The 26,705-nt window shown below is 37.7% G+C and overlaps 2 protein-coding genes and 1 pseudogene across 7 annotated transcripts in view; 1 reads left to right on the top strand and 2 right to left on the bottom strand.

Annotated features, from left to right (window-relative positions):
* Nucleotides 1-26,705, bottom strand: part of CMSS1 (cms1 ribosomal small subunit homolog) — a 340,238-nt gene that overhangs the window by 281,195 nt on the left and 32,338 nt on the right. The window lies entirely within an intron of this gene.
* Nucleotides 1-26,705, top strand: part of FILIP1L (filamin A interacting protein 1 like) — a 277,711-nt gene that overhangs the window by 224,498 nt on the left and 26,508 nt on the right. The gene's annotated exons all lie outside the window — the stretch shown is intronic.
* On the bottom strand, nucleotides 19,187-19,668 carry LOC308558137 (large ribosomal subunit protein eL21 pseudogene; annotated as a pseudogene). The gene has a single exon. The product of its transcript is annotated as a large ribosomal subunit protein eL21 pseudogene (transcript).

Below are 26,705 nucleotides of genomic sequence, written 5' to 3'. Positions count from 1 at the left end.
GTCACATACCAGCACCTCAGTTGGAACAATGAGTCGTGACTGGGTCAGAGGCCAGTGCTTCACTCAATAACAGCACCAGGCAAGGCGCACAAGGAGAGGAGCCCTGATCCTCTTTCCTCTGGACTCAGAAGCCCGAGGCAACTCTTGTATCTACTTAACTTCTCCATTCTTCAGTTACCCTCGCTGAAGAAGAGGAGGAAACAATACTGACCAATTGAAAGGGCAACTGGGATATAAATGCAAAGCACAAGTACTAAAATGTGAGAAAGAAGTAAAAGGCAGTGTCAAATGTTAAGAAACCTCTGTACCCATCAAAATAAAAAAAGAGGCAAAGCAAGTCACTAATACCAGCGTGAAGTGAAGGTACTTTATGTTACCAGTTTGGAGCTGAGATTCGGGAGTTTATGCTTCATGCAACTTTCATAACAGTCATTTCATCTTATTGGTAATAAATCAAATCTAGCATAAAAGTTTCAAAAAGGATGTTTAGTAAGCATAGGGCAAGCACAGGAGACTAGAAAAGATTCAAATGCACTTTACAGGTATAAGGTAGAGTAATAAAACTAACAAACCAACATCTAAAAGGTTAATACAAAACTGCAAATAGAATATTAAATTCAGCTGTGTATCTACAATAGCGTCAACAATAAAAAATTTAAATTAAAAAAAAACACCCCAGTATCTATGTAAAGCAGGAGTTACTTTAATTTAGGCTTCTCAGTAAACAGGAAGAGTGCTCTAGAATTGTCTGAGTGAGTCCATGATTTAGCAAGGCTGATACATTAATTTTACACCCTGCATCTTTTTTCCACACCATTTTCACTAACTCTACAACCCCTGTAATCAGCCTTTCTTCACTCCACACGAAGGAAAAGAAACAAGCACTGTATTTTCATTATTCTTGTTTGACAAACCATATGGAAACAAGAGTTCTATAGACATATGTACATCATAATAGGAAGCAATCCTATCTTATGTAATTTTAAAAAGAGTTAAATAGACTCGTTATTAAAACTACTCAATTCATTTGAAGCTTGCAAATAAGGCAGCCACATATCTAATTTATTTAGCAGATTCATATGGTTGGCTAGGATTTTAGAGATTACTTCTCTTTTTGATGTGCAAAGTAATTAGGAGGCTAAGTCCCTTAATTCAGTAATATTTGGTCGTCTTTTTTCTGCTCGTCTTTTTTTTTTTAATTTTGTTTGTTGGTAGAAGTGAAAAAAATCGATTAAAACTGGTTCTAAAGTTCTATTTTTATACTTTGTCTTGGAAGTACAGCACCAAACATTTAATTTAATAAATATTTTCCCTGCCAAATAAACGGATTAGTTTTAACTACTTTCATTAAAGCACAGGCAAGCAGAAATGAGGAACGATGAGGTTCTTTCAGGAAAAACACTGAAAAAGTAAGATTTCATCTGGCCTTCCCATCATCACTTGAAGAATTGTTTGGTAGTTACATCATCAGGAAATAAAATACTATCCTCTGAGGACCCCTACTCTTTACAAAGAGGAAAGAGAAGGTTTGAAGTCTAAATCACCCCCAGAGATGTCTCAAAAAAAAAAAAAGACTTCTGGCTTTCCTCTCCTGCCTCCCTCAAGCAACCAAAAAACAAAAGTAAAAAAATGTATTTACAAAACTTTAGAGTAACAGAATGTGTTTGTAAAGCATATGATTGTCTAACCACTAAGTTGTACACGTGAAGCTAATACAAAATATCGAATATAAACTGTAATTAAAAAGAAAACAAAATGTTTAAATTAAATTTTAAAAAAAGAGTAACAGGATATGTATTTAAGAATCCGGAGTAATAACAGACGCTTTAGAGCCCCAGAACAGAGGAGAAAAGTACTAGCGGATCGACCATGACCCCCAATGACTTGGTTTGCCCGGCAGGAGGGCGCCGGCGTCTCCAGCCCGCCGCCCAGTCCTCTCTGCGGGGAGCCAGGGACCGGCGGTCCGTTCACACGGTCCGAGCGCGGGCAGGGCCAGGGAGCGGAGCTGCGCCGCCGCCGCGGGTCTGGCTGTCACCGGCGCCCCCGCCGCCCGCGCCGCACACGCGGAGCGCCTTATAAGGCAGCGCAGTGACGTAACGCCCATAGGCCGGGCGCGCTCGGCGCCCAGCTCGCATTGTTCGGGCGACTCCCGGAGCGCGCACAGCCCACTCGCAGCGCGGCGCAACTGCGGCCCCCGCCCGGCCCCCGCCCGCCCCGGCGCAGGCAGCTCAGGTAAGCCCGGGAGAGCGCTCCGATCCAGCGAGGGGCAGTGCTGTCAGAGAGCCAGGTAGTCGGTAGGTGGCTTTTAAAGTTATCAGCATCATGAGCTGCAGACAGGTTTCGAAAAGTGCGTCCAATGAACTCTAGGTTCGAAACTTTTTCCAACTCCTACAAAACTTGAAAGTAAAAGTTTTCTTCGACGGAGGAAACAGATTTGGGATTTAATTTTACATGTTGAGAGGTGGGGGCTGACTATATATTACACAGGCTTTCCAAGTGAGCTACACATTTAATCCTGTCTGTATTAAGAAATCTTTGGGGAAGGGTGGAGGGGAGTATATTGTAATACACCAACGCTATCTCCTGATCTCTCTCCTCGAACTTAAACTCCCTGAAGTCTTACAGGAGCAGAGTGCGAAACATTGCCACACGGTAGTGGGTTTGTTAGTGAACCCCCTACCCCATGTCTTTTGTAAATCTTAATATAAAAGACTAGAAAACTCCTGTTGGGAATACATCTTGTAATTAAGAGAAATAAAGTCCTTAAGTTACAAAAAACCCTTACAAACGCCATTCTGTTTTAAAAGCATATGTCAATTTGCACAAGGAAGTAACAACTATCACCATTTTAAGTTATAACTTTTTACTTCAACTCCAGTCAGTGGATAAATGAAAAACTGCACTGAAAATTAAAGATAACCTAGCTTCTCTAGAGTAATATTTTGGACAATAATTTAGTGTGTACAAAACTAATTTAAAAGATAAAGCCTATAGAAGAATTTCGTTAATCAGTGGCATTTCAAACCATAATTAGTTACATCTAAACCGTGAATAGGCTATTGCTATAAATGAATCCTTACAGTATGATAATTGAACACTTGGTAGATGCTGAAAATCTACATTTTACTTTACTTTTCAGAATAAAAAATCAACAGAGGAATTAAAACATGCTATGTCAAGTTTAAAACACTGGAATAGAAGGAATAGAAGGTGAAAAATTGATTTATCGCTCAAACTTTATTTTATCTGAACACATACTGTAAAACAAAACTTAAGGAATTGTGACAGAGTTATTTCCCTTTTTAAATAGTCTATTTTATTTATCATTTGAAACATGGCCTTTTTATATACTTAAAATTCAAGATATATCTGTGTTTTTTTAGTAATTCCTATGTGAGTTTTTAAAGTATATGACATTGGTGCCTTCCATTTTTGCTTCATAGAATTTTGTTTTCTTTTCTAATTTTGTTTGGAGCAATACACAACTTTGGTTTTAGTATTCTAAAAGAAAAATTATGTGTTATTTGTCCTGAAGATAGGCTATATAAACTGCAGGTTAGCACCAAGAAGTAGGATTTCCCTAAAACTATTATTTCAAATCTAGGGAAGCCTACCATAATGAGGAGAGAGAGGGGCCAACACCCAGGTCATTGTGGAGAAGTACAGAATATGCAATAGAAAAGTTGTTTATTTGATATAGGCTGTAATTGGAAACTGAAAAATTCCTGCCTTGGGAAGAAGGTATTCTACTCTTCTGAATCTAACAGAGGAGAAGGGAAACAGAAACCATCAATTATTGTTTCAGCTATACCCAAAGTACCATCTGTACCATAAACTATAGCTCAACTGTTGAAAATCATAACCTCTATTAAAGCTCTAACAGCTGTGTTTCCCAGAGTCTGCATTTTATTTTTTTAAAACAGGCAAGCATCAATTTTGAAAACAAAAATTTAAATGACACACTTCAATATTCCATACTGTTTCCCTCTTATTAACTTAAAAGCATGGTCAAGGAACAATCACCCATTAAGACCCTTTTAAAACTCAAAAGTTAAACAAGATTTATCGTGGATACAATAATGTCACAGTGGCTCTCTGAGTGAGCATTTCTTAATCCTTGGGACAATCTATATGATGGGAAAAAAATGTTTTAGATAGAATGAATGTGGATTTTTACATTTTCAAATAAAGCACATATTAATTTTATGCTTAATTAAATTAATTTGCCCTTTTATGGCGATTATGATTAACTGTTAAGCCAGTAGTATTTTTGTGATATTTTCCTAATGTGAGGGAGTCTATAGTAACAGCCAATATAAAAACACAAATCAAGCTTTGAGCTTCCTAATTTTCAAGTCCACTTGCAATTACCATTAACTTGCTTTCTCAAAATGATGTAAATTTTGTTTTAGGGCTCTCTGCTACCCCTTCCCCTTCCAAAAAAGTGCCTCTGGTAATAAATGGGTTTTGAGGTAAAATAAAATGTGGGAGGAAGAATAAAATTCCATTAATTCTTCTTAGGTCATGTTCTGTCTATATCTAGTGCTTCAGGGCAAAGTGAATGCTTTTACAAGGTGAAGAGAGAAAAAAACAGCCTCCTATTTAAAGGAAAAAGGAAGGGGAGGGGGGCAGGAAGAGAACTGTTTATAAAAGACTGGATATTGTGGAGTAATAATCAGAGGATGTAAAGAAATATTGGTTTCAACCTGCTTCAGAAACTGAAATCTGTTGTTCACATAGCCAGTCATTATATTTAAAAAATCTAACACCTTACCTTTAATTTATTTGACTATGAATTTAGCTTTAATTTAAACTGATTATTTAGTTTTGTAAATTATGTTTAAATAAGGATTTAAAGATGAAGAGATATTGCATACAGAACCAGCATCACAGAGTTTCAAAGAAATATTCCTATGACTGCTTCTGCCATGACTACACTATTTCTGGGCCACCAACCCAATCCTTATGCTTGATGTGTGCTACAAAGACTTTTAGAACCTCTTCTGGCTTGTGGTCAGTTTCTACTTCAAATGTTAGGTGCAATTATTAATTCTTAGTGGATCATCACCAACACTGTTGTAAGAACTCCTAGATCCCTCTTTTTCTTAAAAACAGAGTTGAGATTCTCTCTCCCTGGACTTTTGCACTAACATTATTTCCAACTGGGAAAGAAAGCTGGGCAAACAAAAGTGGGAAGGCCCTCCAAGGAAAGTCCCTTGGTTCTTTTTCAGATGTGGGGGAAGCACTCCCCTTTCATGATTGTTCTTTCAGATGCTTTAGCAGATTAAGACAGGACAGCAGCAGTTTTAATTGACTCCAAGAAGAGAGAATAACACATTAGTAGTGTTCTTTCTCCAATCTGACCATCCTCAGATTCCTATACCCTACTGGTTCCAAAATAAGATTAAATCTTAAAGATACAGTTTTGTTTTGTTTTTAAATAACAAGCTTGGGGAATGATGTATTTGGGTGTTGGGGGTGGTGGTGTAGGTAGGTATGTAGAGGAATAGGTAGGTTAAGTGTATTATTGGGTCAGGTAAGGGTAGAGAAGCAAACACTCAACTCCTTGTTTCTGTTTATGGTAACTACTGATTCTAGCCTCAAGGACAGTATTATCAGTAAAAGAAAGTATATATATTAATTACATCAGAATAGCAAACACTCAACTCCACAGATGTAAGTTTGAAAAGTGCCTTGATAGGTTCTTCTGTATGGACATGTGGATGCCCCATGTCTTAGAGAGTGTGTACACATGCACATGTACACACACACACACACATACATACACGGCAGGAAATGTCCACAGAATTTTATAGCTGTAAGAAGCCTTGCAGGCCATCTGATCCAAATGCCTCACCTTGCAGAAGAAGCTGACGTTAAGTGTGACTTGCTTTAGAGACACAGAGCTACTCAGAGGCAGAGCCAGGGGGCCCTGAATTTTAAATTAGTGGTAGGAAGAGAGGAAGACAGAAGCCCCAGAAGTCTCAACACTGTAAGTGTTAATTTGGATATAAGCCCATTTTAAAAAGAAAATAAAAGGTTCAAAGTTCTTGTTAATAAGTATAGGCAGCAAGAAGGCAGGGGGAGAGGAGGGAGGTGAAATTAATACAGTTCAACCAGGACACAACAAGGGAAGGGAGGTGATAAAGGGAGGACAGAGAAAACAAGTAATAGATTTACTTTAAGGTTCTCTAGTTGACAAAGCTCACTGTCTGCTTTGAAGCTGAGAGGGGCCCTGGAAAGAGTGCTCTATAGTCAAAGACATTTATATTTGAACCATAAACTTAACAAGTAACCTCTTCTCCACATCTTCCAACTAAGCATTTTGCACTCCCCAGACCCCCCCAACTAGCAGGTTCCCTTTCTAATTTAAAGTGACTCAGTGCCTTAAAAACAACTTCCCCAGAACAGTAGAGGAAGTTACCAATGAAGTCTCCTGGTGATACTTACCCTGCTTTACTTTCCTTCACACCATGCACTGCTACATGACATCAAATTACAAATTAATTGCTTATTTGTTTACTGTCTGTCTCCTGGACTATAAACTTCTAGAGGGTCAATTTTGCAACCAATTTACCCTAGAACATAGAAAAGTACCCTAGGTATAGCCAATAGGTGTGCCAAAATAGGATAGCCAGCCAATGTGGCTCAGTGGTTGAGCATCAACCCACAAACCCAGAGGTCCCTGGCTGGATTCCCTGTCAGGGCACATGCCCAGGTTGTGGGCTCCATCCCCAGTAGGGGGTGTGCAGGAGGCAGCTGGCAGATGATCTCTCAGTGTTTCTCTCTATTCCTCTCCCTTCCTCTCTCTCTCTCTAAAAAAAGGGGAGGGGGGGAAGGACTGGATAAATGTACAAATAAAGTACAATCTAGAAGCTTCTTACTTGATAAGAAATGAATATTTTTGAAAACAGTAGGCTAAGAGCCTCTTCTAGATTTTGTTCAGGAGCCCAAAACAAATCTCTGCCACTGCTTGAAATAACCACATAGAATTGACTTACAAACACAAAAACCAGAAAACAAATTAGGCTCAGATGAAGTCAAGACAGTGAAATCTGCTTTGTACTCTATAGTATCTGTTGTGTAGGCAGACCAAGTAAGGTGCTTCTCTGCTCACTGCCTGCTTCCACCTACTTTACTTTAACTTCCTCCCAAAATAGAATAAAGGCAGTGAAAGAGTACCAGGTGAATGGCCCTGGGACATGGAATGGACTCTATAAAGAAACATATGAAGAAGCAGAAAATAACTATTTTGTCTTTAATGAAGGGTAGACTCCTCTGTTTTTCCCTAATCTATGTGCCTCAGATGAAGGCCTGGAAGATGCACAGTCATTGGGTCTAAACAGTTTGTCCTTACAGTAATTAGAAATCTGCAGACTACCTTTTCCCAATCATACACTTAGATTCCAGTTTCTGTGGGTAGTCTAGTCCATCTGCCAGGTTTTACAGGAAAAAAATAAGAAAAAGTGACTTTCCTATAATTTTTCAAAGTTAGATAACTCCAGTGTCAACCTATAAAGCCAGCCTTGGGCTTATAACTCCTCAGAAGCAGCAACATTTACTGAGTGTCTACCAGGCATTGTGCTAAGCATAAGGCAGGACAACAGACCCAGCCAACTAAGTTCTCTACACGCTGCACCATGTTACTAACCCAATTATACCTACCAGCAGTGGCTAGCACTGTGTTGATGACAAGGACTAATAAGATCACCAGCGGCTCTTGCACAAAGGCTTCAATCATGGTTGAGGGAGGGTCCCTGCTCTTTCTTAATAGACTGGTAAAAAAGCATTGTAGATAAGACAAGATGGTTGTACATAAAAATTAAGTAAGGATAAAAACAGTGGGGGACTGTTTTAAAAAATTCAACAGAATACAGTCAACCTCCAAGCTTGCCTACTAGTGACACTAAATTGACATGGACAAATAGTGTTATCTCAGTGGTAAGACTAAAGAGCAGGAATAATGGCTCATAAATTCAAAGTCTACTCTTCCTGGCTCTGCCATCCACTCCCTGGGTAAGCTTCCTGTAGCCTTGGCTTCCACAAACCTAAAAAAAAGGGCACAGTGTCATCCACCGTAGGAATCTCTCAATACTGGGAAAGAGAGACTAGTGGGCAGTAACCGAGGGAGTTCTGATAAAGAAGAGCCAAAGACTTAAACGAAAATACAAGCTACTGATCTATCATTATCCAGACAACTCAGCTAAAGAAAATGGGAGGAATGTGAGGGGAAAAGTCCATACTTAAACACAGAGGAAAGATTAACATCACTGTAGCTCGGAGTCTGTGAGAACTCCAAATCACTGTACCAAAAGCAGCCTCAAGGATGAGGTCAGCCCTCCAGGATTGGCTTCTCTGACAGGAGCAAAGCTGCCAGATTTATCTAATCTCATGGCCCACCAGTCTTGGAACAAAAGTTTAAAGGTGAACTAAGTTTCTCTTTAAAATTCTTTTTTTAAGTGAACCAAAATAAATACAAACCTCTGAGCAGAAATCCTAAGATGAATCTAAAACATTCATTACATTTGGCCTGACAAAACTTATGTGACTACTGCTATTACAATGGAAGAAAAGGAAAGAGCTGCTTGGCCTAGGAGTTTGGGGAGAGCATGAGAAAGTCCCTAATTCCCAGTTCTTTGCTCAAGACAAAGAGCGATGCAGTGAGATGCTGTGTAAGTCCCTTAGCCTTACTTCTTTAGTCTATTAACTAAATGGCATAGGAGGTAAATCACTGAGGAGTTTTGTGAAAAGTTATCCTTTGCTGATAAAGGGAAGATTATCTATTCTTTAAAAATAATATCAATTTATTATCAAGATGGTTAAAAACATATTATTAAAAGAAATGCATTATATTTGAGATTACATATTATCCTTTAGCTTTCATACAACTGGTTATATACTGCACACTGAGGTATTTCTGATAAAGGTAAGAACAACCTTGTCAAGTGATTTGGAGTTCCACTCATTTCCCCTAAAATTATGCTTCATGAGATTCTTCTTATAGTCCCATAAAATTCATTGTATTAGGCAAAGATGCAAAGAATCACAGGCAGAGTTAAGATTTTCTGGCTGGATTTCCCCCATCTAAACTTTATTTAAATTTGTCTATAAGTGATTACCTCACTTCACTGAATGGTTCCCCCTCATGAGAAGTGACAGGAACAAGAGGAACAACACCCTACTTTTCCTGCTCTAATAAGTCAATTCTGAGAATTTTACAGTCATTCAGCCTAAGAGGGATTTATGCTCCCCTAAGAAATGGTTCTTCTCACCCCTCAATCATCTGGTCATTAAGTATGTACTGAGCTCAAACCCATAGAGGGAGATAGAGAGATATCAAATCCTTCAAGGAGCTTACTGTTAGTAGTTCAAGAGCAAAACAAATGTACTAAAGCAAATTAGAAAGTGGTATAAAACAATATAGAGTATTTGTGTCACAAAACTGTCAGGGCTGTGGGGACTCAGAAAGGGGGAATCAGCTAGGATTAGACAAATTAGGGAACATTCATGGAAAAGATGGGAACTGAAATGTAAATGGAGGCTACTGAACAGAGCATTCCAAAAAGGATGGCAGATTTATTCTTTGGAAATCTACTATGAAAAGAGAATCTAAAGTAAAAAGAGAAAGAAGGCTTCAACCAGGATCAGAACACCCAAACTCTGATAATTAAATCCATCCTTTGGTTGTCAGAACAACCTGGACTGTCATAGAAAGGAAGGCACCTTAAATGATTTCAATCCTTAAAGTGAAGACTAAATGTGATAAAGCAGTTGGCACAGTCGCAGAACCATAGCAGCAACTCAGTAAATGGTACCTATGATATCATGCCAGTTTCCCTCAAGGACGGTGCTCCATCGTCACCTGGGGCTACAGGCTTCTGCCAGGCTGAGGCACGAGGTGCAGCCTCAGGGCCAAAGAAGAGGTGCTAGGATGCAGTCCTGAAGAGCTCTGTTCTCTTACATTCAGCCATAAAGTGAACTAAAAGATTAAGCTTGTTGGAGAAAAATCCATGTGTCTAGTGCCTAACCTCTCTGAAAAAACCACTCTGAAAATCGAGGTCACCCTTATCCTCGTTCCCTTGCTAGAAGGGAACGCCTCCTATGAGCAACCCACACGAGTGTTCCTAAATATGTCTTAGTCACCTGAGATAATAAACAAGTAAAGGGCAAAGAGAGCAAAGGCTTAGAAGCTAGCCTGGAATCTCTGTTTTACCTTGAAAGTCCTACCATGCCTGAGAGACACACACAAAAACAAACTGGTAAGACAAATCTTCCAGCTTATATCAGATCCTAGACACATACTAAAGATTCCCTTTTCAGAAACTAATAGTCTAAATACTTCTTCCCAGGTGTTCATTTTTCAGTTTAATTGTACTTTCAATTTAGCATAACATTTTTAGTGTCAAACACTAAAAGACTTCTTTACTTTTACAGCATACTTATAACTTTGAACTACAATAAATTCTTGATAAAGAACCAAAAAGAAATCTGAATCACATGAAATTCCAATTAGAGTTTCCATATAGTTATGAACCACTGAGACTTGACAAGTCCTAAAAATTTTGGTCTAATATTTCCTGTCCATTGGATACATGGTTTTTCTGAAAGTGGCTTTTCTGTTGTTTAAGAATTGGGGTTTGGCCTTTTCCTTTGTTTTTAGCGTCGAATGAGTGAACTTTAAAAATGAGGTACAGTGAAGTCAATACTTTTTTCAAGAATACTTCTTTTCAACTACGTAGTGCAAACCTGAAATAGTTTGCCCTCCCTTAAAATTAAAATCACAAGATAAGATCTGGTCAGGGCAAAAATGGATGGGCATTCATATAACATACACATGAGGTACATTATAGCCTTTTCTTTAATTCTATGAACAGAATGTCTCACAGAGATAAACATAACTAAATGGTTGAAACTCTTCCTGAAGCACAAAACCAGCAGCAGATCCAGGGCCAAGGGAAGGGAAGTGTCAAGTCATTGCCTGCATCTCTAGACGGTCTACTGCTAACCACTGTAACATCTTGATGGAATTGCCCCTCACTACACATGCTTAATATTCTCTAGAACACATTCATCTTAAAAGAAGATAGGCTCAAACCCTGTGTTCATGAATTGTCTTCTCTATGCTTGAAAGTGGCAGAAAAGGAAAATGTAATGCAAATGCGCTGAACTGTCAATCAAGGGAATATTAAGGCTCAGATGACTAAAATCATTTGAATTTTACAGTTTACTCAAAAGGACATGCAAAACACAGTCCACAAGAAAAGTGGTCATTTATATTCCAACAGATTCTAGAAGAAAACCTGTCTGTAACTAAACTTTACCTATTGCTCAAACTCTAGCTCCCTAGAACATCATGGAGGAAACGGAAACCTGTCATCCTTAGGAACTAGGAAAAGTGGGTAGGGGTATATGGAGGACACTCACTGTGGTTCATGATCTAATTGCTCAGCAGGAAACCAAACCAGGCATCAGCCTCCATCTTCCAGCTGCACTGACCTCTAGATACTATTCAGTGCTATTAAATGTTCCTAGTTCTGTTGTCCCTTATTTACTGACTTACTATAGCTAAAATAAATGGAGTGAAAAAAGAAAGTTCTCTAGGGATCAAAATGTTTCATATGTTACACTCTTTGGGCTCCTATTTACCCTGTTTCTCATGGAAAACTTAACTGTATGACTTCAGTAGTCACAATAAAACCTAAGCCTCTGTTGTTGTGGTTTCTAAATTTCTGAAGTCTGAATTTCCCACTAACAAGTTAGGAAACCTCTGGTTTCCCAAGCATACCACATTAGCCGCTGCCTCTGAGCAGGCAGCCACACTACAAGGAGGTGAAAGAAAACCAGTGAACTCATCCACTTTGGCACTTGACTGCTTCCTCCTTTGGCCTTTTATGTTAAATCTGACAAACTGATCACCAGTGAATTAACATAGGAAAGCCAAATAAAGGAGGAAAGTCTTTTTCTTAAAGACAGGAACTAGGGGCTTAATTTTTTTTGTTTGTTTTTGGCTCAGAATAAGATTTAGGATATACTCTTTGTAGCCTTTTAAAAGGGAAAGAATAAAAGAAAGAAAAGCAACCTACCAAAGAATAAGTGTTAAAAGAAAGGAATTATACTAATCCTCCAAAATATCTATTTGCAATATCTGATTGAAAACAACCTATGATCTGGGAAAAGAAAAAAAGGACTAATGGAAATTAAAAACAGAAAATTCTGCAGGTACATCAGAATGCTCTTCTAAAGAATCCATTTCTGTTTACCTCAATCCAAGAAGATTAAGATACAAAATGGATTTTCAGCAATAAGAGAAATTCATATAAATATTTTTAGTAAGATCATACCCATACACTTTTAAGGGTATATAGTACTATGCCCTTGAAGTCTGTCTGAGAAAAGGCTGCCTGTTAAAAATATTTTCCGAGAACTTTAAGTTCCTTGAAATGTTCTACGGAAATGGTATTTATGACAAACTCACCTCCTCTGGGGAATATGAGATGTTATTACTGGCAAAGTCACAAATTTTTAAACCATCCAAAAATAATTATGAATTTATGCCAAATAACTAAACTTGCTTTATTATTACAATGATTAAGAGAATATTTGCTAATGTCTCATGATCAAGGCTCAAAGTAGCCATGAACCTACAGAAAACACTGACAAAACAGTAGATTGCAAATGGTGGTGATTTTCTGTCCTTTTGACAGGCAGAATATTACAACACAAATTCACTGGAGAGGGTTGTATGCATGTGAGATAAATGAGGTAGGAGGTGGGGGTGTATGCCATGGTGGTGAGAAACAGGATTCTGAGTAAATATTATATTGGCATTGTGGTTCTGCCAATTACTAGCAGGACCTTTCGGCAAATTATTTAACTTGTCTAAGCCTCAGTTGCTTATTTGTAAAATAAAGACATTAATAGTTGTCTGCTATGACTGTTTCCAGGACTGGCATGCAACATGGCATATAACAATTGTTCAATAAATGGTAATTCTGTTATTCACAGATTAAGAGAAGAAACTACATACTATATGTCTGTTGCTTATAGTTACTCCCTAAAATGGTACCTAGTTCAAAACTAGAATAGGTGTAGTTCAAAATTTAACCAATATTTACTGAATACCAGTTAAGTACCAGGCGCTGTTCTTAAGCTAGAAATACAACATTGAATAAAACAGACCAATAATTGACCAATTATTAAATAAAATACACACGCACGCACACCCTTGTACTCCTACTTGCACGGAGTTTACATTCTAGTAGGAGACATAGCCAGTCATCAAATAAATACAGTATGCCAGATGGTACTAGATGAGATGAGGGCAAGTCCAGAAGCTCGCTGGGCAAGCAACCAGTACAAAAGCCACAGGCCCTGGATGTTCAAGGAACAACATGGAAGCTGGTGTGACTGGAGCAGAGTGAGCAAAGGTAGGAGGGGTCAGGGAGCCAAGGAGGTGAGGACAGAGTGTAGGAATGAACAAATGAACACTAAAAACATGGGAAAGGAGAAAAAGGAAACTCTCTTGAGGTCAGTACTCTGGACTTTCTGGCATGTAGCCTGGTTAAGTGGAAAGAACACATGCTTTGCAGTCAGTGAGTTTTTCTTCTGGTTTGGTTATTTAGGCTGTTTGGTAATTATTTAACCACTCTAAATTTTAGTATTTTGGTCCCTACCCTCATTATAAAATGGGCATAATAATTATATAAGGATTAAATAAAACCAAGTGGCACAGAATAGACCCTCAGTACACTTGTTTCTTTCTCTCTATAAGCTAAACCCCTCACTGTACAGCAGCTGGGAGCTGGAGTCTGTGTTCCATTTCTAAGGCTACTATAACAGTTTTGAATGTTATTTAATCTTCCTGGTCTCAGTTTCTCAACTGAGAAATGTAGATGCTACACACAGACCTTATAAAGACAGATATAACCAACAAAGTGCTGTTTTAAAATTATAGTAAAATAATATTACTATTATAGTTTATCTTAATATTTAAAGTTTCAAAACAGCATCAGTATGTGACTCCCATTCCTCTACCTTATTTGATAAAATATCCTATAAATTAAAAAATTGTTAGCACGAAGTTATAAAGGTTTATTTAGCAGTCATGTATTTTTCCCTTTCCTGCCCTTGCCTAAGAACACTGATCTAATGGAAAGATTTCCAAGAAAATGTTTAACTGCAAAAGTCGAGATGATGAACAGTGTTTACAGAAAGCTATTTTTTTGTACAAAAAAGGGAAAGAATATGAATATTTATTTATGTTTGCTTGTTTACTCATAAAGACACTCTGAAAGTACATACAAGAAACTAGTCAATGGTTATAGCTTGGGGGGGAGAATAGGCAGATGAAGAATGAGATGAGAGGAAGACAGTATACCTTTTAATATACATATTTAAGAATATATATTATATATTTAGGAATGCGAATCTAAAATCCAAGAGTAAAATTCAGACTTGCTTGAAGGGTTAAAAATGAGCAAAATAAACTTTGTATGATTACAAAGTTAATTATACAACAATATGAAAACTACAAATTACCTGTTTCTCGAACAGTGTGGGCATCCTTTAGCCTATTACTTTTTATTTTTCCTGAAATATTCCAAAAGCATCATAAAAAATCCTGAATAGTTTTCACATTTTTCACTACAGAAACCAAAGCCAGCAGTAGCACATACAGAGAAAGACTGTGCCCTCCAGAACTGTGCCAAATCAGTCAGCCCACCCCACCTCTGAGTTCCCAAGTAGACATGTCTAGGAGTATCTGATCCCAGTAGAGAAAAGGAAGGACAGAGGTAAGATGAGCAAAACATCAGAGAGGCTTTGGGATGGCTGGCTATTACCACCCATCGTGATATGCTGGTATTTCAAAGGATAACGCACATTCATAGCATCCTTCTCTTCGAGGAAGGGAGAAGAGATATGGTATAGATCTATGAACAAAAGAAAAATGGAAAATACTGCCTGGTCCCAAATACACTAGAGCAGTAAGTAGATGATACTGAAGAAGAGTCATGAATGTCCCAGACAACCAGCACAAAAACGTCTAACAGAGTATTTTTCCAAAATGTTAACCAGAGGTGATTTTTGTTCCAAGATTTTTTACAATGTTGGGAGACCTTTTTTAGTTGTCACAACTGAGATGGGGGTACTGGGTTACTTCTGGCATCAGTAGGTAAGGCCATGGGTGCTACTAAACATACTACAACACACAGGACAACCCCCATAACAAAGAATTATTCAGTCCCAAATGTCAATCAGTGTGGCTAACCATGGATGTGCATGGCTGAAAAAATACATGAGTGGCTTGAAGGTAGACTACGGTAAACAGATTATGTAATTACTTCTTTCATTCGGGTGTAAATTTTGACTCTCTCCCCCAGGTAAGCCCATTGTGGCTGAGGTACTCTTCTTGTTGTCACACCATCAGTACAATTTCTACTTCTAACAGTAACTGATATGTATGGTAACAGACAGTATGCTAGGAGCTTTTGTATGGATTATTTTACTTAATCCTCAAAACACAACTAGTATGAGGGAGGATCCAGTATTATCTCCATTCTGCAGATGAAGAAAATGTGGTCAAATGGCTTTCTCAGTCACACTAGGTAGAAATGAGGAAGCCAAGATTCAACTCTGAAAATCGAACTCCAGAATCTGAATTTATCCCCCAGCACTACCCTGCCACCCATAGTATTCTGTTGCCTTTTTCCTATTGGTGCTTTGGTGTGGGCAAGTGTACCTGCTCCCTGTCAGTCATCCTGGCTGCCTCTTGCTACTCAGGCACCTACACTGTTTACTGTCATCTACTGCTGTGGCAATAGGAAACAGGCAGTAGGGAGGACATCAGCCCTCTTCTAAAAGAGGGCTATCTTGGGCCAAACATATAAAACACAGAAGAACACAGATCACGAGGAGTACAAAATCAACCACAGAAAGAGGCAGGAAGGAATGGAGAGAAGGATCAACAATGAAAGTGTTAGGAATCTGGGAATAAGCCCAATATCACCATCATATCACCAACGGAAATTTAAAGTCAGCTCTGCATGCCAGGTACTAGGCAAGGTATTCTCAGGAATTGAGGAGCACACGCACACACACCCCCACCTGTGACAATCCAAAGCATCACATCCTGAGTAGCTTTTTTAATGCTTCTCCTTAGAGAGAGACAAGAAAGCTAGGGGAAGGCATCATGGCTACATTAGGTCCGCGTAGGCATTATAGGATGAGGGAGACACCCATATGAAACTTTCAGTCTGCCAAGGACCTGTAATCTCAATCCAGTGGATAAACTAGGGTGTGGGGTGTGTGTGTGTGTGTGTGTGTGTGTGTGTGTGTGTGTTGGTAGAAGTAGAAGTAGTAGTAATCAAAATGGGCAGTCTGGAAAAAATGTTAATATGTTGATCTGCGAACTCTTTTTTAAATAATTAAGAATCTCATGGCTGGGGGAGAAGAATGTGAAAAGAAAGTGAGTAAGCTCTTCAGCACAGTAGTGTATTCACAGTAATTGGTCTTTACAGAGTTCCTTCTTGATTGCTATACTATAGTCAAAGTAAGGCAAAAAACAAAACAAAAACAAATCCACCTGAGTAAATTGCAAAAGAAAAAGCATATGAGTAGATTTTTTTTAACATGAAAAATTAAAATGTGGGATGGGGAGGCACGGCTCACTGGTTTTAAGTGAACATCCACTATCTAATGGTTGCTTCTAAAAAGTACCGCCCTGGAGAAACGACAGAACATTATTCAGGCTCGAAGTAATGATCCCAGTACAGATTTATTCCTGCTGTCCTTGTCACTTCCATGTTAGTTCTCATTTCCTCTCCCAGGCCTAGACTGAGCACCTTTTCAAGTCTCTACTCAGCCCTTTGATTGGGGTGCAGAGTCTTTCCTAGCCCAGATTCTGTGCTCACAAACTGAAAATAGTCTCCTCACAGCCTTACTCCCCAAGCTCTGTGCCTGTGAGCTCTCACACTGGTCTTTTTCTGGTTCTGAAATCTCATCTTTCAGTTTTTCTTTCTAGGAGACCCTTTGTCTCAGTCAGTTACTTTGCTCTTTTTTCCGCTTTTAAAAAATAAGATTTGCCCCAATCCTGGGTCCCTCTGCTCAATCTGAGGATTTCATGAACTGTTCTCAAGATCCTGTTTCCCTGTTAAAAGCTCCCAAGGTCCTTATAATTAAAGGTCATTTGACTATCTGCATCTTATTATTTCACTTTCCTGCTCCCCAGGAAGCCAAACAAGACTGCTCAGATGATGCAAAGTTTTGACTCAAGATGCCCCATTTTTACCATATACTCCTCTGACACCAGTGAAAGGCTCCTCCATCACTTCATGCCCCAATTCTTATTTCACAATGAAGGAAAATAGTAATCCAGCTTACTGGATCTGGACCCATCTATGGTGTCTCTAAATGATCTCAATGATGATGACAGGATTTTCAGTAACAAGGACATAAAGCAGACACAGATGTACACTCATACTCAGCTAACAGATGCCAAAAAAAGTGTTACTGTTCTTCTGTATCTTGCTGACCAAGTCAAATGAACTGAGCATTACATTATGACTATGGTATGCTGTAACTGTAGTTTTTTTTAAAAAACCTTTGACTTGTGAGAGAAATAAAAGGAAGCAACATACATAGAATAAAACAAAGACTAGTCATAGCTATTTTTATGAGTGCTCCTAAAAATTAGACTAAACAGTGAAAAGTCCCATTGAAAAATCAGGGAGTAGTGCAATGAAACATAAATTATAGGCCCAATTACCAAGAACCTATTTTAGCCTAAGGAAGCTTTCCAATAAATTCCATGTAATTACTCTGCAAACTGTTTAGAACACTGGAGTTATTTAACCATGAACATAGCTGCTATCAGTGCAATGCAACAATTAAAATTACATATTAGATAAGAATTGCTATAAGATCTATATAGTGGGATATAATCATAACCAGATTATCACAGTCTAGCTGTGAGAGCGGATATAAAGTTGTATAAAGCAGTGTGATATATGTAGTTATCTGCTTTGTAATTAACATGTAAATCAGGAAGAAACAGTAACGTATTAAACTAGCTCTGGAAAAATGAAAGCAAATATAGGAACTGAGCTCCGTTAAAGTTACAAACTTTCGACTAAAATGAGAGATGCACTATTATATGTATTTTAGGAAAAGACCAAACAGGATTTGATATCATCACACTATTTGGTTGTTGATGGGAAACTAATATAAATTATGAACAGAGTGATCTATGCAAGTATACAAGCAGGTTTTTGACAGAAAAAGGTAAACTGACAAAAGCACAGTACCTTGCAGAGTAGATGCTCACTATAATTGCCTCATAAAGATCTGAAATGAATGAAATGTCAGCTGACCTGCATGTAACTGCGGATGGATCCATTTAAAAACCAGGCAACTCAGTAGTTTCCATGCCCTTATTTCAAACTGTGGTTTCAAACAAAACCCAATGTCTTATGGAGACAATTTTGTCATTTAGGATTTTTCTAAGAACTGAGAGAGAGGGATTTGAAAGCAGAGAGTCTTCCATCTATGGTGGGGAGCAAACAACTAGTTTTATTAATGATGGAAAACTGAAGCAGTACCTGGGCCAGTGAATCTGGCAACTTCAACAGGATGAACAAAGGGCTTGCTTAGTAACAGCTTGAAGAAGGTGACAGCTTAAACCAGAGGCTTTTCCAGTGAAAGATGCATTTACCATTTAGGCTTCAACTGTCTGTCTTTGAGAGTAATGGTTCTCAAAGTGTGGCCCTTTCAAGAAGTCTGTAAGGTCAAAGCTATTTTCATAACAACACTATCTTTTTCATTCTCATTCTCACACAAGTGTACAAGGAGTTTTCCAGAGGTTACATGACGTGTGGTGACATCATTACTCTGACAGCTAATGGAATATGTGAAACAGATTTGAGCATCCAGCTGTCTTCAATTAAGCCAGACATTAGAGTTTGCAGAAATAAAACAATATAACTTTTCCTGCTGGTTTTGGTTTGAAAAGTTATTTTTTATAAAAACATGCTATTTATGCTAACATATAATAGGTTTATTTTTGTGTGTTTTATTTTTTTAAAGATACAGGGTTTTCTTTATTTTTTTGGAGGAAGGGATACCACATTTCTACTCAATTAAAAGAAACATTTTTATCAGTACAGACGTCTTTTTTTTTTTTAAACACTTATCATGCCATGAATTCATAGGGAATGGGTTCCAGCAGCTCAGGCTCCCTGCCATTGGTTCTCACAAAGTGTGCTTCTCTGGGGGGAGCAGGCTGGCGCTTCAGTTGAACTCAGGTACCTTTCTCTTTGGCTTCCTTCTTTGTCTGATTATTTTCCTTCCCACATTTCAGGAAGCTATCTCAGCTCCTAGAGCACTTAATATGCTCAATATGTACATAATTCTCTTGGCGAGAAATCTTCCCCTTAACTTGTTCGTTCACAACAATGCCCACCACATGCTGGGTGACACTGTAGACTCTTACCTTTTTGCCCTGATAACGTTTGTGGGCCTTCCTCTTTGAACAGTGCCCATTCCCTTGATGTCTACAATATCACTTTTCTTGTAAATTCGCATGTATGTGGCCAAAGGAACATCTCCATGTTTTCTAAAAGGCCTGGAGAACATACAGCAGGTGCCTCTCCTCTTTCCCTTTGTGTTAGTCATTTTGTCGAATTACTGGAAGATGGCGGTTCCGGATGAAAGGAAGCTATAATAGGTTTATTAATGAATACATGGGTATTTAAAAAAACATATTAATCTGAGCCCCGACTGGGTGGCTCGGGTGGAGCAGCATCCCATACACCAAAGGGTTGGTAGTTCAATCCCCAGTCATGGCATGAAAGGGAGGCAACCAAGTGATGTTTCACTCTCACATCTCTCTCCCAAATCAATAAAAACATATCCTTGGATAAGGATTAAAAAAAAAAAGGAAAAAATCTTAATCTGAATTTCTAATACAGTAAATACTGGTAAGTATAATCCACACAATCAAAAGCTCTTGAGGGCCCTCAATAATTTTCAAGTGTAAGGGAATCATGAGACCAAAAATGTGAGAACTACTATTCTGGAGCCTTCACTGAACTGCACTGAACTATCTGCTCATTCTTTCTCAACAGCCTACAAACTCTGAGAACAGGAAACCTCCCTTTTTCATCTCAGTATAGCCCCAGTACTAACTATAGTCCTTTGATGTTTGAAATTAAATTAACAAAAGTCTTGCCATATTCATAACATCAAAACTTTAAGTTCAAGATCCACATAGTAAATACAGTTGCATATCTGTCTCCTAAAAATAATAGATGAGAAGCTAAGCTGACTCTGAGGTTGTTCAACACTTACAGATTTCTATAGCTAAAAGAAACACCACAATGCCATTAATGGCTTGTGGAATTGACTTTATTGCTAGATAATCACCCTAAATTTATATAGGCCAGTTATCTGAAAAACTGGAAAAGGAGAAACATAATTGATGTGGTATGGAGGTCAGATTATAGATGAATATTTCCATTTCTATTTCATTCACTGTTGATGTAATGTTGCTTGTGTAATAAACAAACATAATTGTCCAGTACAGTTCTGGACTCTGGAAAAAAAAAGTACCACTCCTTTGTTTGCAGAAATGAAATAACCAAAGGAGAGCGAGGGGCTAGGATGTGGACATTTATTTACCACCCATCTCTTTTCTCCAAAAAGCAAGCACATACAGTTCTAATGCAGGGATCTGAGTAAGGAAGAGACAGATGTTCCAAAAGTCTCGAGTCTTTTTAGAGGCCAGTGTACTTGGAGAACACCAATGGGAAGACAATTTACACTTCATTTTCTTAAATATCTGAAACCATGCACATGGTAAATATTAGAGCAGCTTCTTTAAAAGACTAATTACTTAGAACAGTGCTACAGTATTTTCCACAAGAAGGTATATTTGTTCATTCTTTCATTCACTCAAAAAAATATTCACTTAGTGCCCTCTACAGGTAAGGGCTTTGTGATAGACACTATAGAAGACAAAAATGAATCAGACATGTGTCCTATTCTTAACAAGCTTATATTTTAGAAGCGGTGATTGTAATGTACAAAAAATAAGACAAAAGTGGGGGGAATTATAATATAAATTATTATGGGTATGACTGGCATTGTTGCATTTAGGCACACCATGTTTTATACATGTGTTATATGATGCATATTATTAACACTGTGTCTCACACAGAGGAGATAAAATATATAGTCATGCATGTGTGCTGACGTGTGTGTGTAAGTAAGCTGAAAACTTCAGAATGTATAATTTGTAATAAAGAACCAGCATTATAGTTAGTAGCAAAGAACATTCAAGATGACAGATGTGATATTTTGAGAAAAGAAGGAACTGGTATTGCACATAATAGTGATAAACCACAGTAAGTTATAACAGTTCTAAGCCATAATAGAAACTCTAAAGAAAAGCTGTAATAAGATACTGCTTTAAGCCAGTTTGGATTTAACTACCTCACATTTGTGTCCATAAAACCAGCTTCTACAACTTGTTTTTATTGGACAAGATTCAGTGAATGTTCCTATAATCCTATGTTGTCAGTACTTAAACATGAATATGAGTACTTCAAGACAGTAGTCTTCAAACTGGAGTACACATACCCCTGAGGGTATACAAAGACTTTCCAGAGGTACAAGCATTGGAGAGCTCTAAGGGAATCAATGTCTACATCTGCAACTCACACACATGCTTTCCAAAACTGATCTGACCGAAAAAGTGCTTGTGCTCTGAGTTCTTCCTTTCCAACAACCCTTTCAAATAATCTTACTTAAAAATCTTACCAAATGCATCTTCGTGGATTGGAAAACTCCTCTGGAGCGCAGACAAAGGGACAACCATAGACTTATTCCTGAGAGGGTCCAATGAGAGAGCAGCTGCAGTTTCAGAACCAACCACTGGATGGAGCAGTGCCTATTACTTCATCTAGGGACAACTCAGGCAAGACCCTGTGCCTCATCTCTTTTAGAAATGAAATGGTATTTACACATTTACTTAAGTTGAAAAATTGAATCAGACTTTTCCTGAATATCTGATTTGGCTGACTGGTTTGCCAATGATGACTTTTAGATTGTATGGCAGAGGTTAATATATATCTTTTAAAAGTATTTCCTTGAATAAAAAATTCCAGATGCCAGCTTTAAAATGTATGAAGTACTTAGTTTTTAAAAATTCTTTTAGAACAAAGTACTGAAGATAATTTTTTTTAAAATACCATTTACAACAGCATAAAAAATTTTTAGGGATAAGTTTAACCAAGTCGGTAAGCAACCTATAAGTAAAAACTATAAGACATTGATGAAATTAGCTGAAGACACAAATAAATAGAAAGATATTGTGTTCATGAATTGGAAGAATTAATATTGTTAAAATGTCCATACCATCCAAAATAATCTACAGATTCAATGCAATCCCAATCAAAATTCCAATGGTATTTTTCACAGAATTTTTTTAAAAAATCCTAAAATGTATATGGAATCACAAAAGACCTCGAATAGCCAAAGCAATTTTGAGAAAGAAGAAAAAAGCTAGAGGCATCACATGTCCTGATGTTAAACCATAGTACAAAGTTATTGTACTCAAAACATTATGGAGCTGTCATAAAAACAGACACATAGACCAATGGAACAGAATAGAAAGCCCAGAAATTAACCCATCCATACTTGGTCAGTTAATTTTCACAGGAGCCAAGAATATACAATAGAAAAGGGACAGTTTGTTCAATAAATGGTGCTGGGAAAACTAGATATTCATGCAAAAGAGTGAAACTGGGCTTACATCATCTAATGATCTAAGATAAAGCTATCTTACATTACACACAAAAATCAACTCAAAATGGATTAAAGATTTGAAACTAAGACCTGAAACTAAAATTCCTAGAAGAAAACATAGGGGGTAGGCTCCTTGACAATGGTCTTGGAAATGATTTTTTGGAATTCATACCAAAAGCAAAGGTAACATATTCACCTTTTATTGATAAGGACTGAATATCCAAAATATACAAGGAACTCACACAACTCAAAAGCAAAAAACCCAATAACCCAATGAAAAGTGGGCAAAGGACCTAAACATTTTCCCAAAGACATACGAATGGCCAGCAGGTACATGAAAAGGTGTTCAACATCATTAATCATCAGGGAAATGCAAAACAAAACCACAATGAGATATCAGTCGCAACTGTTGAAATATCTATTATCAAAAAGAGACAACAAATGCTAGCAAGGATGCAGAGATAGTGGCATTCTTGTCCACTGTTGGTGGGCCTATAAACTGGTACAGTCAATATGGAAAACAGCATGGAACTTCCTCAATAGAACTACCAGATGACCCAGCAATCCCACTTCTGGGTATATAGTCAAAGGAAATGAAATCACTACCTTGAAGAGATATCTGTAATTCCATGTTCATTCCCCATTAGTCACAATAGCCAAAGTATGGAAACAAGTGTCCAACAATAGATGAATGGATAAAGAAAATGTGATTTTATACAAATATACACACAGAGGTGGGCAAAAGTAGGTTTACAGTTGTTGGTATGGAAAATAATACAATAATACAAGAAAAACTCTTGTTTCGTGTACTCACAACTGTAAACTTACTTTTGTCCAACTCTGTATATACATATATATGTATATAAAATGTAATATTATTCAGCCATTAAAAAAAAAATCCTGACATTTGCAAAAATGTGGATAAAACTAGAGGGCATTATGCTAAGTGAAATAAGCCAGGCAAAGACAGACAGGTATGTACTGCATTGTATCACTTATATGTGGAACCTAAAAAAAAAAGTTTAATTCATAGAAACAGAGTAGAATGGTGGTTGCCGGGGGCTGGGTGGGGTGGGGTGGGGGAAAGAGCAAGAGGCTGGTAAAAGGGTACAGTTATAAAATGAATCAAGTCTGCGGATCTAATATATAACATGACTCCAGTTGACAGTACTGGTGATATAACTGAAAATGGCTAAGAGAGAACCTCAGTGTTCTCACACACATAATAAAAGGTGAATATGTGAGGCGATGAATGTGTTATTTTGATGGGAATCCTTTCACAACTTATATGTATATCAAATGATCATGTTGTATACTTTAAATATCTTCCAATTTTATTTTTCAATCACACCCCAATAAGCAAAATTTAAAAAGTAGATAATGTGCTAAAGGGAAGTACCGCGATTACTCTTCAAATGAACAAACTAGTTGTACATAATAAAATAATTATTTTAGGAGAGATAAGAGCAAACATTTGAAAACCACTGCTCTATAAGATACGAACTAAAAAGAATACAAGCACAATGATGAGAATTTTTCTTTAATTTCACAGTTTTTCTAATACAGAAAGTGATCCTTGAAAAAGACACTTTGTATGTGGACCAGTTCCATGCAGTAGTTGTTGTTGTTCGTTAGAGAGGCAAAGTGGTATGCAGAAACAGCACAGGCTTTGCCCTTCCAGATCTTTCTGACCCTCGATTTTCACAGCTATAAAATAGAGATAATAATCCCAAACTCTATAAGCTTACCATGAGAATTAGAACCAACAGATGTACTGATTTAACTCACTGGTTGGCAACACAACACTGACACTAAATTAAAAAATGGAAGTTATTATATAGTCTCCAAATTTTAGTCTTTGGGCTGTGTGAGGAAAATCACAAATTGGAACTAAAATTATTTACTGCCTTTTTTAGGTGAAAATTTAGCTACTGACCAACCACCTATGACATAAATATTCAGTCATTTTTCCAATAATGTGGACAAATGATAGCTAATTTAGTCATGGTGTTCCCTATGAAAAAAAATGGATGGCCCTTTAGGTGAGGAATACAGGCTGTGTCCATAGATTGGGGTACCATCAATACTGAACAATTGGCTGAGTTAATATTCAATCAGAATATCATTTCCAGAAACTATCTGACATGTAAATAGTAAAGCCTTGCTACTCATAGTCAGTCCTGGCATCATCACCTGGTAGCTTGTTATATTGCAAAATTTGAGGCCCTTCCCTACCTACTGAATTGAAATCTGCAACATAACAAGGTTTCCAGGTGATTCAAATGCACCTTAAACTGTAAAAAGCACTGGTAAAGAGTAGCCCTTCGCAGGGAAGATACAATCACCAGGTGTGTATATGTAACTCAGGTGGGAACTTTCTGTTGTATTTGTTTAATTAAAGTTGAGTAAGGCAGGACGACGAAGAACCTAACTTCTAATGACAGACTGAAACAAAACAAGCGCATGCACACAGGCATCATGCAAAGATCAGTGGTTCTCAGCTAGGGACAACTGCCCTCTCCCCCACCCCAGAAGGTATTGGGCAATGTCTGGAGACACTTTTGGTTGCCACAACTGGGCTGCTAATGGCATCTAGTGAGTAGAGGCTAGGGATGCTGTTCAAACATCTTATAATGCACAGGACAGTCCCCAAAGAATCCTTTGGCCCAAAATGTCAATAGTGCTGAGGTTAGAGAAACACTAGCACAGATTATACAAACATCCCTGCATAAGGACATATTAGTGGGAACTATTCATGGAAAAAGTAGCAATAATTTGACTATACAGCTCTGAGGGAATGAATTTCATATGTAGACATTCTGCATCTCAAGGTTTATACTGCTTTCAAGATTATGGGTACCCTGGTTAAAAGCTCTCAAAATCACTTATCTACTTTTATTACCTGTATTAGCATATAAAATCAGTCAGCATCAATGCCTAAAATCTGTTAATATGCAAAGACAAATAATGGAGACAGAAAACTAAGTTACCATTTGGTTTAAAACCCAATCCTACTGAAGAAGGAAGTAGACTTAAACCCTCAACTCCACATCCTCCTTACCCAAAAGACACCAATAGTCTATGCCTTCATTGTACACAATCCCTTGTCTGCAATTTCAAAAATCTAAAAACTACACAAAGTTTTTGCTAAATTGTGGCAGCAAAGCTTCTTTTCTGATCTTATTTAGCAGCAAAACCTGAATAGATAGGAGGCTATTTACTATCTTAATTATCCCACTTAATATAACCATTCACATGATTCACTGCAGAAATATTCAGAGGTTTGCTTAGGAGGTGGTGCCACAGGCTTTGCTGGAGCTATTATATAATATATGGTGGATGCTCCTTTACTGCCTTTCTAGAATTTTAAAACTTTAGAATTTTGAAAATATTTGGTTTCAAAGGTTTTGGACAAATGACTGTGGACATCAAATGACTAAAATATAATCAACACTCAGCAAATATTTGCTGAAAGCATTCACCTATATATACTTGAAAGAAAAAAATATGCATATTCAAATATGTGTATTTGTGTATACACATGCAGGGAGACCCTTAAAGATGCGCACACATACACATACACATCCAGGCATAGTAATTAGCAGTGTGACAATTAGCTTACTTGTTTAGGGCACTGCACACAACAGGCCAGGCTTGCAGATTCAAATTCTATAAAGACCAGCTAACTTTGCAAAGAAACATTATTCTCCAAGATGTAAACTAACCTCAAACTTCAACCTTCAAATGCTCCTGGATATAAAGCAAGAAACAGTGAATGATTTAGCATAAGCCCATTCACCATACCAGAAATGCTAATTCCAATACAGTAGCATAACTAGTTTGTCTGTTTGTCTCTCTCTCCATCTGTCTGTCTCTTACATGTACATACCACCACAATGTATAAT

The sequence above is a fragment of the Miniopterus schreibersii genome (genome assembly GCF_964146895.1).
Source record: "Miniopterus schreibersii genome assembly, chromosome: 5".
Lineage (NCBI taxonomy): Eukaryota > Metazoa > Chordata > Mammalia > Chiroptera > Miniopteridae > Miniopterus > Miniopterus schreibersii.
The sequence above is the reverse complement of the archived record's forward strand: the minus strand, read 5'-3'. Positions and strand labels throughout refer to the sequence as shown.